The 16718-nt window shown below is 42.4% G+C and overlaps 3 long non-coding RNA genes and 1 pseudogene across 7 annotated transcripts in view; 3 read left to right on the forward strand and 1 right to left on the reverse strand.

Moving 5' to 3' along the window:
• The first annotated feature begins 941 nt into the window (after positions 1-941).
• LOC141279147 (uncharacterized) lies at positions 942-4412 on the forward strand. The gene is made up of 3 exons (XR_012333000.1): positions 942-1073; positions 3828-3994; positions 4392-4412. It is a non-coding gene; the product is annotated as an uncharacterized lncRNA (long non-coding RNA).
• Positions 2164-3331, forward strand: LOC117313050 (thioredoxin, mitochondrial-like; annotated as a pseudogene).
• LOC117312955 (uncharacterized) overlaps positions 4169-16718 on the reverse strand; it is a 68611-nt gene continuing 56061 nt past the window's right edge. For 2 of the 5 annotated variants that reach the window (XR_012332996.1, XR_012332994.1), the window contains 4 exons: positions 9345-9392; positions 9095-9157; positions 7743-8046; positions 4169-6763 (listed from right to left, as the gene is read on the reverse strand). This is a non-coding gene — a long non-coding RNA (uncharacterized lncRNA). Of the gene's footprint in view, positions 6764-7742; positions 8047-9094; positions 9158-9344; positions 9393-15128; positions 15372-16718 lie in introns of those variants that run through there. The other 3 variants (XR_012332995.1, XR_012332998.1, XR_012332997.1) reach the window with 3 other exon arrangements.
• Positions 5951-13881, forward strand: LOC141279146 (uncharacterized). The gene is made up of 3 exons (XR_012332999.1): positions 5951-6011; positions 6642-6754; positions 13794-13881. It is a non-coding gene; the product is annotated as an uncharacterized lncRNA (long non-coding RNA).

Genomic DNA, 16718 nt, shown 5'->3' on the forward strand with positions numbered 1-16718 from the left:
CCCTGTTCGTAAAATGCCAGTTCAGTTAGCAACTCGGTTTCACCGGGTCGACAATTGACTCATTTGATGTATTGCTCAACGAACTTAGTTACACCCCAATTTTTGACCGTTTTTTGTAACTGAATGCTCCTCCTGTCTTGGCTTCCAAAGAGTGTTAGTTTCCGCCTGCAGTTTAACCATAGCAACCACCGGGGCCCTGGTCCTACTCTCAATAAAGAGCTGTGGCTGTGTCTTGAATGAGACTCGAGGACACGTCACCCCTCCACTTCCTCATCGGTAAATTAGGTACCGAACTCCTCCCTCCCACCTCTGAGACGCTGGGATTCAGCAATTCGCTTTTCTCGCCCGTTTCTCTCTTCCACGGCAGGAGTTTCCAGGTTTCCCTACTTTAGCCAACAACAACGCATTAAAGCACGATTTTCTCATACAAACTTGAGAGTCACAAAGTGGAGTACCACGGTCTTGATTTGATGAAGATTATAACGATAGTTAACGTTTGGCAAACACTATGCGTGACCCCGTTCCAAGTGAGGTAGTCATTTAACCCTCGGGAACAAAATCCTCAGAAACCTTCATTTTACAGATTTTACAGAAACTAAGTAACGTTCCCAAGGGCACACGATTGATCAGGGGTGTGGCCAGGATTTGATCCCTGATTGTGTGGATCCCCAAAGGCACCTTATTGTGATTATCAGAAAATAAAGGTAGAAGTCAAATTTGGTTGGAAGTGGCATAGTGTATCAGGATTTTCTTTTTTTAAGGAGGAACAATTTTTTGACGTGGATTTTAAAATACTTTCCCTCCATTCAACATTGATTAGTCCCTCCTACATGCCAGGCCTACATGCCTACCGTCTGTGGGAAATAGTCCTGCCCTCAATGACCTCAGGCACGGTGAGAAGACAAAGGCTTAGAAAGCCCAATTGTCTGAGGTCACACTGCTGCAAAGTACTTAAACCTGAAATTCAAATCTAGGTCTATTAACCCCAAGTAGATGCTGGGGTAAAGAGCTTGGTTTTTTTCCCAGAAACATGAGAGCCATTGAATGTTGTGAAGTTAAGGAGTCACTATCAGGTGGTTTGTAGTGAGGTCACTCGACAATAACTAGGACTGATGGAAGCAACAAGACCCAATAAGAGACTTTATATTCATCTAAGAGAGGAGTGAGGGTTCAAACTAAAGGCAGTGGCAGAGATTGGAGTGGAGGGAAAGGATCTGAGGTCATTTGGGAGGTAGAATAGAAGTGCTTAGGGGCTAGATACGGAGCGAGAAGGGGAAAAGAGAAGCAAAAATGGCTGCTACGATTCTGGCTTAGGGAACTACGTAGAGTGTGGTTACTTTTTCTTAGATAGTGCAGGAAAAGGAAGAGGTTTGGGAAGGAAGATCATTTTAGGTTCTGTTAAGTGGAGCATGGAAATGGAGCTCTCTGGTTGAAAGTAAAGCTCTGCAGGCTAAGTCCATTTTGTGATATCCCAGCTTATGTTTTCAAAAATAACACATTAAATCAATTAAAAAATGTGATTGGGGAAATTCCCTAATGTTGACAGCTAAGAATATCACATTTTTCATGGAGCAACTTGGAATCTATGGTTTTAGTAAATGAGGCATCCTATGTAAATGAAAACATAAATGAAAACATTTAAAATTGTGTTGTCATTAGAGTATGCACAAAGTAATTGAAGCTGTAGGTATAGAAGTGATTGCCTTGAGAAGACATGTATAATAAGGAAAGGAAGAAAGGAAGGAAAGCGAGAAGGAAGGAAGAGAAGGAAGGGAAGGAAAGAAGGGGTCTTCGAAAACAGGGAGATTTAAGTGGCATTTAAGTAAACCTGCCAAAGCGAGCAGTGGCAATCAAGGGACCTGAGTATTAATCAGGAATGACTGATCACGTGAGTCCCATGAGGGCAGGGATCACATCTGCTTCTCATTTCTGGAGCAGAGCACCTGGCACAGTACCTGGCCAGTAGCTGCTCCATTCGTAATTGTCCAGTGTTGTCCGTGGGGCAGGAAAGCTACAAATACCATTGGCTGTCGCAACTGGGTGACTGGGGATGTGTGCAAGCTGGATGGCAGGCAGTGAGTAAGGAAATGAATAGGGAACAGAAGTGCCCTTGACCGGTGGGGAGGGCCGTGCCGTGCATCCCTCTGCTCTCGCTGCTGGGAGATGGTTCGGCAACTTCTCCTGAGGAGGTTCCTGGCCTCCATAATCTGCAGGAAGCCCTCTCAGAGTCAGTGGGCGCCCCTTGCCTCCAGGGCCCTGCAGACCCCACAGTCCTAACAACCTGACAGTAACACCCAGCCAAGCCCAGTCAATATACACCACCAGAGTCTGTACAACAGCCTTTAACATCCAGGATGGACCAGACTTTCAAGACTGAGTTGTCAACAGTGAGACACCGGTGGTTGTGGATCTCCATGCACAGTGGTGTGGTCCCTGCAAGATCCTGGGGCCAAGGTTAGAGAAGGTGGTGGCCAAGCAGCATGGAAAGGTGGTGATGGCCAAGCCGGATACTGATGACCACACAGACCTCGCCGTAGAGTATGAGGTGTCAGCTGTGCCCACCGTGCCGGCCGTCAAGAATGGGGATGTGGGGCTTCCCTGGTGGCGCAGTGGTTGAGAGTCTGCCTGCCGATGTAGGGGACACGGGTTCGTGCCCCGGTCCGGGAAGATCCCACATGCCGCGGAGCGGCTGGGCCCGTGAGCCATGGCTGCTGAGCCTGCGCGTCTGGAGCCTGTGCTCCGCAACGGGAGAGGCCACAGCAGTGAGAGGCCCACGTACCGCAAAAAAAAAAAAAAAAAGAATGGGGATGTGGTGGACAAGTTTGTGGGCATCAAGGATGAGGACCAGCTGGAAGCCTTCCTTAAGAAGCTGATTGTCTGACAAGCAGGGAAGCGTCCTGACTGCCCCCGCCCACCTGGGCCCCATGGTCCCGGGGGACCCAGATAGAACCCACAGCCCTTCTGTCCTGGCCCTTTCCACCTCCTCCCTCTGCCTGGCCCCTGTGGGTCTGTGCTTTGGAGACCAGGCCTCCAAACACAGGAGCCTCAAGTGCTCCCAACCTGGCTGACCGCCAGGGTGGCCGCCCAAGGGGCGGTGCCACCTCCGAGCCGGGACAGCCGTCGCCCCACCCACTCTCTGCTCCCTCTAGGGCTTGTCGCCGTGCTCCCAGGATGCTGGGACAGAGTCCTGGGGCCAGCCTGCAGTAACAGCTTGGTCTCCCTGCTCCCTTGTGATCTGAACCCCAGTGCCTGGCTCATCTGCCTCCTGCATTTTTCTTTCCTGCTGCTGTTTTGTAAAAAAAAAAAAAAAGGAAAAACGAAACCCAAACAAGTGAGAGTAATATACATAATTCCCTCATTTTTTGTAGGTCTGTAGTAAAGAACTTTATGTGATCCCCTCTAAAAAAAAAAGGAGAAATGAATAGGAGGTGAGAAAATGGAGACAAGGATTCTCTTCCCAAACATTTGGTTGAGAAGAGAGATGTGGTAGTCATTAGAAGGAGATATACAGTTAAGAATGCTTTTTTTTTTTAAGATGGAAAAAAAATGTGAGTATATTTATATGTTAAAGGGTAAGAGCTGATAGAGAAAAAAGGAGTTTGAGGTTAGAGGAGACGGCAGAATTGACAGAGCGAGGTCCCCAAGAAGGCAGAACTGGATGCATTCCAGGGCAGGCATAGATTAGCTTTGGACTGAGAGAAAAGCAAGGAGAGAGGACCTGGGTGACAGACCTCCATTCTGGGTCTGTCAGAATTGAGACATTACTGATAGAGGACAGGTTTAAGAAGAGCTCATCTGACGGCCTCTACTTTTCTCTATTACAATAGGCTTCTGTTTGGAAAGCTACTCTGGGAAAGAGAGGATAATGTGTAGAGAAGTTTACACATCAGAAAAGCTCAATATACCTAACAAAAAAAGAAACAGTATCTTCCCTCAAAGTTGGATAAATTGAAAAGAAATTTGAGCAAAAACCAAGGAGCTCAGGTATAAATAGGTATGTCACAAAAGTGGAAGATGTGAACTATTTGTTCCTCCAAATAGTTAAAAGACATAGCAACAACTTTGGGGGGAAGAGTTTAAAAAATTAAGAAGAAAATGACATGTAATTGCAAAAAGTGGGAACTTTACAAACACTTTAATCACATAAGAGACCAAAAAAAGACCACAGGGAATATTCTTTATTAAAAGGATACCAGGAGGAAAAGGTCACCTCGAATATCAGGGAAGCAAGGATGATTAATATTTAATTTAGTTGTTTAAAAGATTTGGGGACAAAAGTAAGGTTTGGGGACAAAAACAGGCAACAGATTGAAATGTGGGAAACCACGGTGGAATGGGAAAGGATTCAATGAAGTTCAGTTTCAGTAAACAACATCTTGTTAAATCCTTAGGACCTAGTGACTACATTCCATGACAATAATAATATTGTCTGAAGTCCTAGGAATGTCATTAGATACCATTTTGGATGATTCTTGTAGACTTGAGACAACGCCTGAGATCGTTTCAAAATAGTGTCTGCATTTAACAGCAGACGCATACAAAAATAGGTAGGTGTGACCTTGAAAATTAAAGAATTTTTAACTTGCTAAGCAGGAAAAAATACTAGGAAGCATCGTTATGAAAATAGATTTGAAAATATTTTGTTTTAAGAGAACATTGGAGGGCAGTAAGAAAAAACTGTATCCTTTTATGACAGCGGCAAGTCTGGGAGAGCAAAAGGAAGCAAAGAGAAGTAATGTGGTTTGAATTAAGCAAGAGTTTGATTCTGTGATAGAATCTGACACCTTGCATATGCCTACTGATGGCTGAACATTCCCTGGGAGAACTTTATGATTAGTGTTTTACATGGTTCTGGAGTAAACTCCTTCATTCATTCATCTTATTCATTCAGTAGCTGTTCAATACCCGAGCCCTTACCACAGGCGACACTTTTTAGGTTCAGAGAATGTTGCTTTGACCAAGAAAAACAAGGTCCCTGTTCTCATGAAATTTATCTTCTAATAGGGGAGTCAACAGACAGTCTTCTCCATCACATCTCAAACTCATGGCCCAGGATGGTTATTGGTCTCCATCTATTGTGACTTCATTCCAGACAGTAGGGTGAAGGAGGAGAAGGGAGATTTTTCAGAAGATCCACATAGTACAGTGCTTACATATCATTGGTTTAAAGCTTAGTCACATGGCCACACAGAGCTGCAAGGGAGGCTCAGAAAATGTAATCATATAGCTGAGTGACTAATGCAGAAGGAAGAACTAGATATTGAAACTGGATATTGAAAGCACTCTCTGTAACGAACAATCTGTAAGAAAAGATTAGAGAAGTTTCAACTTCAAGAATGATCATGATAAAATTTCATAGCCCTTTGCAAGCACGTATGAAAATTTTATACAAGGAGTTCTGTAATGATCTTGTCTTAAGCTAAGAGGACAGAAAAAGTGGAGAGAGGCTTAAACTCTAGAATGAAACTAGGTTAGATGCAAGAAAGTCTATGATGGTCAAGTGAACAGGATTATATATTTGTGTCTTGTAACTAATTGGATTCTATCTTGAGTATTACGACTAGTTCTTATAGAAGAGGATTCTGTGTGTAAGTAATAGTACATTTTTTCTGGACATAGAGTCTACCCTTATCATCATATTCTCAATGATGTATGTAAACAAAAAAAGTTAAGAATAACTATTATACCTGATTTGATGTGGAACAACTTGACTTCTCTCATTCCCAACTTCAGAACATTATAATCCGGATTTTTTAGTAAGTAGAGCATTCAATGGTACTGGTATAGTCAGTACCATTGTAGTAAACTACCCAGTGTCTCTTCTAGGTGTCTTTTTCTACTCCTTCTGAACTCTTCTCCCACCTTCTCTCTTCTCACAACATCTAGGTTTCTTTCTGTCAAGTAAGTCCGTTGAGATGAGAATGCGAATTTAGTTGAAATAATGCTCTAAAAAAAACCTGAAAAGGTTTTAGTTTACCATACCATCAGGACAATTAATGCTCACTGGACAGGTCAGTTCTGGCCCCAAACGTCCCCTGTGGCTACAATTCCAAAGCAAACATCAGAGACAAACTTTCTGAGACAAGTTCTAGGAAAAAGGCTGCAGTTTTAAGAGAGACTAGGGGTTTCCTTTTGCCTTCTTGGGACGGTTATTTTTCTCTGCCATTTAATGGTTTATTTACTTCCATTTGTCTAAGTGTTACAGGAAATCTAAAGTCTTTCTCAGCCCACTGTTAGTGCTTCCTTCAATCACCTCCAAGTGGGGGTGGAAGTGCCTTTCTCTCCTGGTTTTCTAAAGCAGATGCCAGCTCTACCCCCAGCTCCAAAGACTGTAAAAGCATGTGGTCTGCACTTAACTAGTTTCATAAGAGAGCTCCCCTCTACACTTGCCCAGGAAATAACTCACTGCCAAATCCACTTAGAACAAGGCAGAGTGTTTAAAAAAAAACCACATTAGATGCTTTCAATTGTATTTTTCTTAATCATGCCAATGTGCCTTTCCTCTCAGCATTTCCATATTTCCATTTGTTTCCCTTGTGTGACATCTTGGTACATTTAAGATATTTCAGTTTTATTCTCTTAAAGTTGCCTTACTGAAGTTAGAACCATTTTCTTGCAATGATTTAACGTGTTCCCCTCAGTATCTCCTAGGAGCCTTTTTGACAGCAGCTTCCTCAAATGAAGTTGATATTAGAAGGAGGAGTTTCATTAAACTTGACAGCACGGAAAAGTTTGAAGATGTCTTTTTAACCAGGTTTGCCTCCTAGAAACAAAGATCATAGACTTTAGGACATGAATTTTTTCTCATGATGGCCCTATTGTCCTGTTCTGGAGACAAATCGATTTTTATACTCATAGCATGGCATCCACCCTGAAGTACCTCTAGAACTTTTCTATCAGAAGGGATTAGGACAGCAAACTGGATGGAGGTAGGGGCCAGGGAACTTGCCTTAAGAGTTATATTTGAATAGAAAGAACACTTGGAGAAAAACCCAACGACTTAGGTTACATTTGGGGGGCGGGTAAGGCCTTGTCCCTTCTAGCGACTAGACCTGGCCTCTGTAGGGTGCACATTTGAGTAATGCCATACACCCCATGAGTTGTTTCATTCCAGTTGTACTTACTACGTAGATAAAATCAAATACTCCTCTGAAAATAATACTTTGTTTATGCAATCAGTGCTTTGCCCAGGAGAGGCAAAGAAAAGCTGAGACCACAGAAGCAGCTGAAGCCAATGTCCAAAATGAGTCTACCCTGTTCTTTGCAACCAGTTTGCTCTGTCCCACCTTGGCCATCTGGTAAACCTCTACTCATTCTTTGAGGCTTAACTCAAGCATGTCCTCCTGGGCACTGATTCTCTGACTCCCTCAAGGCTGTGAGATTCTGCATCTTCAGTGCATGAGTTCCTTCTGTAAAGCAGCCTTGTATCACATTGTGTGGCGATTGTTTGACACCCTCATTAAGCTAGCCACTCCCCTGAGGATAGAGCTATTTTATTCAGCTTTTTGGTATCCCTGGCACTAAGCATAATACCTAGCTTGCGGCGGTCTCGATACATTTTTCTTGAATGAACAGATAAATGAGTGAAAAAGTTGAATTGAGAGCACCAACAATCACAATTTGAAAACTGTTATAATTATTTTTTATTTTTCAGTCTTCTCTATTCTCTTTTATGCCTCTGCTTCTAGTTTCTGTTCCCCTGCAGCATTTTCAAACAACAACAGTCATTTTCTAACACTCACAATTTTATGGGTGAGGCAGGGCACAGTGGGGACTACTCATCCCTTTTCCAGGACAGCTGGGGCCTCAGCGGGAGTGGATCTAGCAACTGGACATGGCCAAGATGGCTCACACAGGGCCACACAGCTGGAGTGTCTGTCCTGGCTGTTGGCTGGGATCCTCTCCATGTCACGTCTCCTGAGGCTGGAATATCCACAGTGGCTTCTTCACTCCTATGTCAGGTGCCTGGTCTGCGAAGGCTGGAACATCTGGGTCTGGCTAGACATCCCTCACCACATGGTGGTCTTAGAGTAGTCAGACTTCTTACTAGACAAGGATATGTAATCCCAGTGTGTTTTACTTCTCTGGTAAAGACATTAATCTAAAAATATGGGGAAGGGACTTCCCTGGTAGTCCAGTGGTTAAGACTCTGTGCTTCCAATGCAGGGGGCGATGGGGAACTAAGATCCCACATGCCGCACGGTGAGGCCAAAAAATTAAAAATTAAAAAAAATAAATAAATAACAATATGGGGGAGGTGTAGTGAGCAGCATTCCTTCAATTAGAGAAAAAAAACCTCAAAGCTAACTTCTTCACTGTTATGAAGTTTGTCCAGACCATCACCTTACAATGGATTATGCTAAATTACTGCAACCATATCTAAGTCTTATGCACTATCCACCATTCAAATAATTCCTTTCCCCCCTTGGTCTCTTGAGTTTTTTTGTAACTAGAAAGAACACAGATTTCTGCAGAAACAAATTTGCCATAGGTTCAGTTTATTTTGTGATGTCCCAACTTATATGTTGAAAGTAACATATAGTCCATTAAATCAAATGGAGAAGAGTAATAGAGGAAATTTCCTATAGTTTACATGCTAAGAATATCTTATTTTTCTAGTGATAACTTTGACAGAGCAAATTAGAATCTATGGTTTCAGCAGAGGAGGTGTCCTATGTAAAATGAAACCATTGATGAAAACAGCACTCTAAATGTTATTATCACTGCTACTTTTAATTAGTAATTTCCATGTGAATGTGTACTGTGAAGTGCTTGACATGCAGAAACGAATACCCACAAAACCCCCATGATACAGTAATATAAAAGTCCCTCAGGGAGACTCTCCACATGGGACCAAAGGCCCATCTGACCCATTACATAAGGATCTTCCCTTCTGGGAAGTAGGTGGAATGAACACGCTGTTTGCTATTGCCTGTTTTTGAAGCAAGGTATGCCAAGGTCTGTGTGCCCTTCTCCCCTGAAGTATCAGGGGAGAGGCCTGAAACATCTGCAAGCTCCGTTTAGCGCTCTTTTGGGTAGAAATCATGCTTTGCTGGCATTTTATGTTTCTATAAAAGAATAGGGAGAAACTTGCCTCTCAGAGTCCTCAATGAGATAAGAAGGTCGTGGTTAGGTAGCAATTGTGATTAGGTGTCTGCTGAGGAGAAAGACATAAACCGGATCAGAAAAATATACATTCCCTACAGGTATCCTTACAGGGCCTTGACTGAGGGCCAAATCATCACAGAGAGAGCAATGCCACTTCTGAGGCTCAGGATAATTTGGATAATTAATTATAATTAAGTAGCTATTAATAATGATTTGAATAATTGAAAGTTCCCCACCTTCAGTCTGTGGGCTGGGAGCAGTGCCACGCTGAGCCATAATGGAGCCTGAAACAAAGGAGAAATTAGTGATACTTACCTGGCTCTATTAAAATTGTTGATATTTTGTTCATTATAGATTTTTAAACATATTTTCATTAAAAATATTCCATTAAAGTATTGTTTATCTTGATCATTGCTTTGCTGTCCCCTTAAAAACTTGGCACTGGCAGCAAGTGCCTCATTATTCCCCCCATCCCAGGCCCTGTACCTGAAGCAATGTGAGGGGTACTTTTTTTTTTTTTTTGGCGGTACGCGGGCCTCTCACTGCTGCGGCCTCTCCCGTTGTGGAGCACAGGCTCCGGACGCGCAGGCTCAGCGGCCATGGCTCACGGGCCCAGCCTCTCCGCGGCATGTGGGATCCTCCCGGATGGGGGCACGAACCCGTGTCCCCTGCATCGGCAGGCGGACTCTCAACCACTGCGCCACCAGGGAAGCCCGAGGGGTACTTTTGATATTGCTTGGTCTGCCCTTGACAGAGAATAAAGGGAGAGTCAACCCTTGGATTGGTCCCTGACTTTCTGTGTCCTAAAATTTCTAAATCGTTGAGCTCAAAAGAATCAAATTCCAGTCTAGGCCAGAGATGGAAGGCAGCCCCAAGTCTTGAGTGTACCACTATTACCCCATTATATAGATGAGAAACTGAGACTCAGTACAATTGACAGGTATACCTAGATGACAAATCTAGAAGGTGGAACATGAAGACTTGAATCCAGGCTACGTGGATTCCGTGGGCTGTGCTCTCAGCCACTGGGTTCCAAGGGACTGCCCATGTACTGTTTCCTACCGTTCCCCAGTGAAAAAGACAAATAATGTTATTTTTTCTCTCTTAACGTAACAGCCAGTTACAAGTTATGAGTAAATATCTTCTATTAACTTTTAATAAATTTATTGTCTTTTTACTCTTACAGAAGTAATATATATTCACTAAAGAGAAATTAGAAAATACACATAAATGAGAAATCAAAATCCCACCCCCAGAGCCACCCACTATTACCATTTTTTTGCATATCTCTCCAAGCTTTATTTTATTTTTTTGTTGTTCTCTAAGTCTTATTTTAATAAAGATAAATTATATGTATATGACTTTAAAATGAAACTATGCTACACATGCAGTTTCTTTAAATGTGCTTTCTTCACCTAACAGTATACCTTGAACATCTTTCTCTGTCATTGCTTTTTGCAGAGTAATTTGTAATGGTTTCATAACATGCATTCACCGTTTCATGAATATTTATTGAGCGCCTGCCACTTTCCAGGCATCAGCTAGGCACTAGAGATACATTGGTTAACAAAACAAAGAATTTGGCCCTCTAGGGTTGACACTGAAGTAGGAGACCTTCAAAAATGAATAAATAGGGCTTCCCTGGTGGCGCAGTGGTTGAGAGTCCGCCTGCCGATGCAGGGGGCGCGGGTTTGTGCCCCGGTCTGGGAAGATCCCACGTGGCGCGGAGCGGCTGGGCCCATGAGCCATGGCCGCTGAGCCTGTGCGTCTGGAGCCTGTGGTCCGCAACAGGAGAGGCCACAACAGTGAGAGGCCCGTGTACCACACACACACACACACACACACACACACAAAAGAAAAGAATAAATGTGTGTCAGTTAACAGGGACACTACTTTGGATGTGTCAGGGAGTCTTCTTTGATAAGAGGCTAACACGGGCTTAACTGTCCCATAAAACTGTCCCCCTTAAAATTTATATGTTGAAGTCCTAACCCCCAGTACCTCAAAATGTGACCATATTTGGAGATAGGGTCTTTAAAGTGGTAATAAGCTACAGTGAGATCATTAGGGTAACCCCTAATCTATTATGACTGGGATCCTTTTAAGAAGAGGAAATTTGGACACAGACACATAGAAGGAAGACCATGTGAAGACACAGGGAGAAGTCAGCCACCTGTAACCCAAGGAGAGAGACCTGGAACTGATCCTTCCCTCACACCTCTCAGATGAAACCAACCTTACTAGCACCTTGATCTTAGGCTTTCAGCCTCCAGAGTGGTGAGAAAATTAATTTCCATTGTTTAAGCCTACCCAGTCTATAGTATTTTGTTATGGCTGCCCCAGGAAACTAATAAATTCAGAGAAAGAGGTCTTAATGAAGTGAGAAGGTACCAGCCCTATGGAGTCTGGGGACCAGGGAGGGCCAAGTCTTGGTCGTTTGCATTAGAGGAAAGCAAAGGGGTCTGGGGCCTGGAAGGGTGGCTGAGGGGAGAAAGGAAGCAGAGAAGTCAGAAGAGGCAGTAGGGCACCGCTGGGTCCTCAAGCACCCTGCAGGCCTTGGAAAGAACTTCAGATTATACTCTGGGGAGACAGGAAACCACTGGATAACAGTTGGACCTGACATACTTTAACAAAGGCCCTCAGCTTCTGCATGGAAGCCAGATAAGATGTATCAAAAAGTTTGTAACCATTTATTCATCAATTAAATTATTTAGCAGTGCATCTTAGTGAAAGGAATGAGAAGCAGGGAGAGGGGTTTCTGGGACACTGGCCCCAAGCCTTAAGCCTTCTTTGTATCCCCACCATCCCAACTGGCCATCCCACTCCCCGATCTGACAAACTGTATAAACTGTCATTTTAAACCAGCTTCAGACTTTTTCATGAGTCCTTCTCCACAGGGTCATACAGTGGGACCTCTCCTCCCCCAGGCTGAGGCCAGCTGGTTGTTATCCCTCCCTTCGCTTATGTCTGTTCCCTCTCCCTGGGTCTCACGCCAAGGTTCCCAATCCTCAGGTTCCCTCCACCCAGCTCAAGCCTTCTTAACTCACTGGCACCGACTGCCATCTGCCAAGATTCCATCTTACTCTTCTCTCTCCCTCTGTCCCTCCTCCTTTCCCTCATTCCTAGCTTCTCCTAGGAAATGGAGACATGGAAGCCTCCTCTGATATCTGAAAATGACATTTCACGGAAGTGGACAATCCCATGTGAACTCATGGTTACTCAGCCCAGTTGGGAACCTCATGCCTTCCTAACAAGTCAGAGATAATGGCTGCAAGGGCAATAACAGCCCAGGGCTGGACCGAGCTTTGACCAGCGTGCTCCTGTAAGGAGGCTTTCATTAGTTTCCAGGCTCCTCTTAGGCTACTGAGAGGTCCTCTCTTGTAGAAAGAGCCCTCATCAGTAGCCTCCTTTAAGAATGTGTGCGCTTATTTTTGTCTCCTGCTCAAAATCTATGTCCTCCATTGCCTCCCACCCAAGGCCTATTGATTCTATCACTGTACACTTGTCATTCTAGTCTAGGCTACACTTTTATTTTTGTTTGTTTTTGTTTTTTGTTTCTTTTTGCGGTACGCGGGCCTCTCACTGTTGTGGCCTCTCCCGTTGCGGAGCACAGGGTCCGGACGCGCAGGCTCAGCGGCCATGGCTCACGGGCCCAACCGCTCCGCGGCATGTGGGATCTTCCTGGACCGGGGCATGAACCCGTGTCCCCTGCATCGGCAGGCGGACTCTCAATCACTGCGCCACCAGGGAAGCTCCTAGGCTGCACTTTGACTGTTATTCACTGAAAACAAGGGATCAAACTGATCTTCTTTCTCAAAGAGCAATAAACACATAGAAGTGGAAAAAAACAAATGGATTCCATTAGTAAGTGTGCCAGTTCAGCCCAGACTAACAGGCTAATCCACTCTTTGACTGCAGGAGAGAGTTAACATTAAAAAAAACAGGCAGTGGTACCTATATAAGCTGGATATTCCCAAGTGCAGATGCCCTGGGCCTACAAAGGGGAACACCACGAGGGCCACTGGCCCTGGTCCTCTGTCACAAAGGGCCTCAAGGCCATCAGGTTATACCTATAATTACAGAGAAGCATTGGCAGCTTTGAAGAAAGAAGATATCACCACCCAACTTAATTCTGGGTCTCATTACTGGGCCACATCTGTTGTGTATGATGTATCAATATTTTTAATAAATCCCCTAATGACTCCTTTAATCATTTTGGGAATGGCATAATTATATTGAACTGGATAAATACACGTGTACATGTGTAGGTTGAAACAGTTTACTCCTTAGATATTGACATTGGAAATATACCACAAATTTTGTAACTTTCATTTCTATTTTGCACTTCTTTTCCTTCTTTTTCTTTCTTTTTTATTTTGTTTTGGTTTAATATAGGACTGGCCTGGGCCTCTCTTGACCTCTGACAGGCCCCATGAAAACCTGAAACCGAGGCAAGGTGACAAAGTCTGGTCCTTCAGCACTAAGGGCCTCCTCATGTTACTTCTTTACTTAGAAAAATAAAATGTTGTTGCAGAAGACCCAGAGCCACAAATGTTCTTCCCAGGTGAATCAGTTTCCAGAATTCTTAGATTTTTAGTTTAATTTAGCCATCAGGGAATTGTGTAGACTGGAAATATCTAGGCAAGACCAAAACAAAATCTCAAGTGGGCATCTGTCTCTTCCAGGTGAGTTAGAATCAGATATGCCTCTGCGAGGAAGTGAGTGAGGGAACTGTTCTCTCCCCACACAATCACCGCAAAATCAGATACAGGGTGAGTTAAATAGTTACACATCTTGCTGCATATCTTACCAGATTCCCATTTCTATTTTTTTTTTTTTGAGCAAAATAGCAAAGCACCTAATATAGGTCATTAAGTATGTTTGCAATACTATAATTTAATCTTTGTAACTGCCATTGCTAACCAGACACTAACATGCCCATATGCTCAGTATAGAAATGACGGCATGAAACTTTTTAGCAACTCCTTGTACTTCATAATAATACTGGGTCATCCTGAGTGTGAGGGATCATGACGCTGTCTGTATGTAGTTTTAAATTCCCTAGTGATGCCAAATGTATTTGTGTCAACAGATACTGTTCCAAAATACCGGAGTTCAATTTAGCTGAATACCAGGGGACTGACTCAAATGACTGCAGGAGAAATAAATATATCTTTAACTAACTCAGATGGCAAAATGTTGAAAACTCAGAAAATCTGTATTACAAAGAGCTGGAAAGTAGTAAAGTAAGACATTTCCAGAAAGGCTAATCAATTTAGTGTTTTCTTTAATTATATTATTGGAACCCTTTTTAATTCACATCTTTTCTCAGCCATATGTGAAAACCTGTTTTTTACCAACTTATGATAGCATCTAATTAATTATGAATAATAAATCATCGTTAGAAATGTAGAAATCTGTTTTATACTACAGAACTATTCAATATAGTAAAATACCAATAATCATAGTAATAATAATCACCAAAGTAATATGTAACTCTGAGTACTTAATATGGCTAGAAGCTTCACTAAGGACCTTTATGGATTGCTTTATATTAACCTCCCAACAACCTTGTGAGATAGGTAAAATAATTTGCTATTTCCTATTCTAATGAATGGCTAAGATTTTTGTTGAGAATTTTCTGTGTGTCAGGCACTGTACATGTATTAACTCATTCATTCCTCACAACTCTCCACAAAGCAGGTGCTCTCGTTATTCCCATTTTAGGCATGAGGAAACTGAGGTACAGAGTTGAAGTGACCCGCCCAGGGCTACTAAGCTGTAAGTGACATAGCCAACACCCAAACTCCATCTGTCTGGCTCCAAGCTCAATCTTTCCTTACTAAACAGCTGCTCAACACCTGCTATATTTTCTTTGAAACTTCTGTGTGCCAGGCACTGTAGCAAGTGGTCTTCATATGTTAATTATCCCTCCTTGAGGAGCTCACTGTTTTCCCATTTTTCAGATGAGGAAAAGGAAGGCACAGGCCACTTGCTCCGGGTTCTAAACTCAGTCTTACCTGACTCCCGAGGAAAGTGCTGGCCACAGAGACAGAAAGTAAAGAAGTTGCCGTCTTCAAAAGCCAGCTCTAGACAGCACCCGTCATCAGTCTTGTGGCAAGCCTGACTTTCTATGGGCTTGCTCAGGCTGGGAGAGTCAGAATCTATCCGCCTGGGTCCACCCGTTTCTTAGATTTTTGAGTCATTTGTTTAGGCCAGTGGTTTGAAAAAGTCACAGACGGGGAGTATAAGCACAAGAGAAACTATTCTTGCAGAGTGAAAACCAGCTTGTAGTTTTTCCTGTTATTCATTTTGAGCTTCCTCTTCCTTACCACTGAACATTGTTTAAGGAATTATTTCAGTACTAAATTACAGTAATTTCTATTTCCTTAAATTTCTATTTTCTTAAATTTCTTTCTGACATACACTTGTAGCCTCAGCTTTTTATTTTAAATCTTGTATTTCTCTACCGTATGTATTCTTATATGCTTATATTCCAAATTAAGTCCAAGCTACATGAAGTCCAGGTTTATACCTTACTCATCTTTTTAATCCTTATAGGACCTCACATCTTATATTGCATAACGTGGGTGTTTGCAAAATATTTGGTAAATTAATCAACTTCATAGGCAGTATATTTGGCACTTAATGATAGCACCTAAAACTATCCTAAAGGGCAAGTAACTACAATCCCAGTACACAAAATCACACACATAAAGATACAAAATCCATATTTCGATACATAGCTTCAACATTTGACAGCCACCTTTCAAAAATTTGGTGATGGTGCTATCCCAGCCTGGTGCTCTGTGCAAAAGACATTTCCTCTGCAAAATGGTGTTTCATTTTCCTGAACTGTGTACAGGATTGTCACTTTTCTTTGTTTCTTCAGAAATGAGTCCCTTCATAACAATAAATCGTCATTTCTTCTTTCTGAAGTCATCTCAGTCTATCTTATTTTATATATAAATAAATAAATAAATAAACATATATATATATATATATATATATATATATATATATATATTCACAAACTGACTTACAAAGCTTGAGTCCTCAACCAGGGCTCACTGCGAATGTCACCCTCCAGGACTAGTCAGTGTATAAACGCATAACCACACACAGTGCCCTTGAAGTTAAGAGCTCTGTGCTAGAAGAATCCAGCACTTAGAGCAGAAAATTCAACAGGAATTTGCTGTCCTTTGATTTTTTCCCCCCTGCTGTATATTATTTCCAGATTTTAGCATTATGACTTTTAAATTCTTTTCTCTGCAATGCAGAACCTAAATAGACAAGCAAAACAACATATCTAGTGTGTAAGACAGAAAATCAGTTGTTGACCTACTTGAAATAGGTTCAACTTAATTTTTTTTAATTTGGATTTTTTAGGAAGTTGTTATTGTGGGGTAAATGTGATACAGTTGATCACATCGGGTTAGTGTTACTTCTCTTAGTTGAAACAAAATGAAGAGCTAGAGTTTATAAACGTGGCTCCAATGGGTACAAGCTCTAGTTGAATGGACATTTTGGTAAGCTAACACCATTTTTTTTTTTTTACATCTTTATTAGAGTATAATTGCTTTACAATGGTGTGTTAGTTACTGCTTTAT

This window comes from Tursiops truncatus, chromosome 7 (assembly GCF_011762595.2).
Source record: "Tursiops truncatus isolate mTurTru1 chromosome 7, mTurTru1.mat.Y, whole genome shotgun sequence".
NCBI lineage: Eukaryota > Metazoa > Chordata > Mammalia > Artiodactyla > Delphinidae > Tursiops > Tursiops truncatus.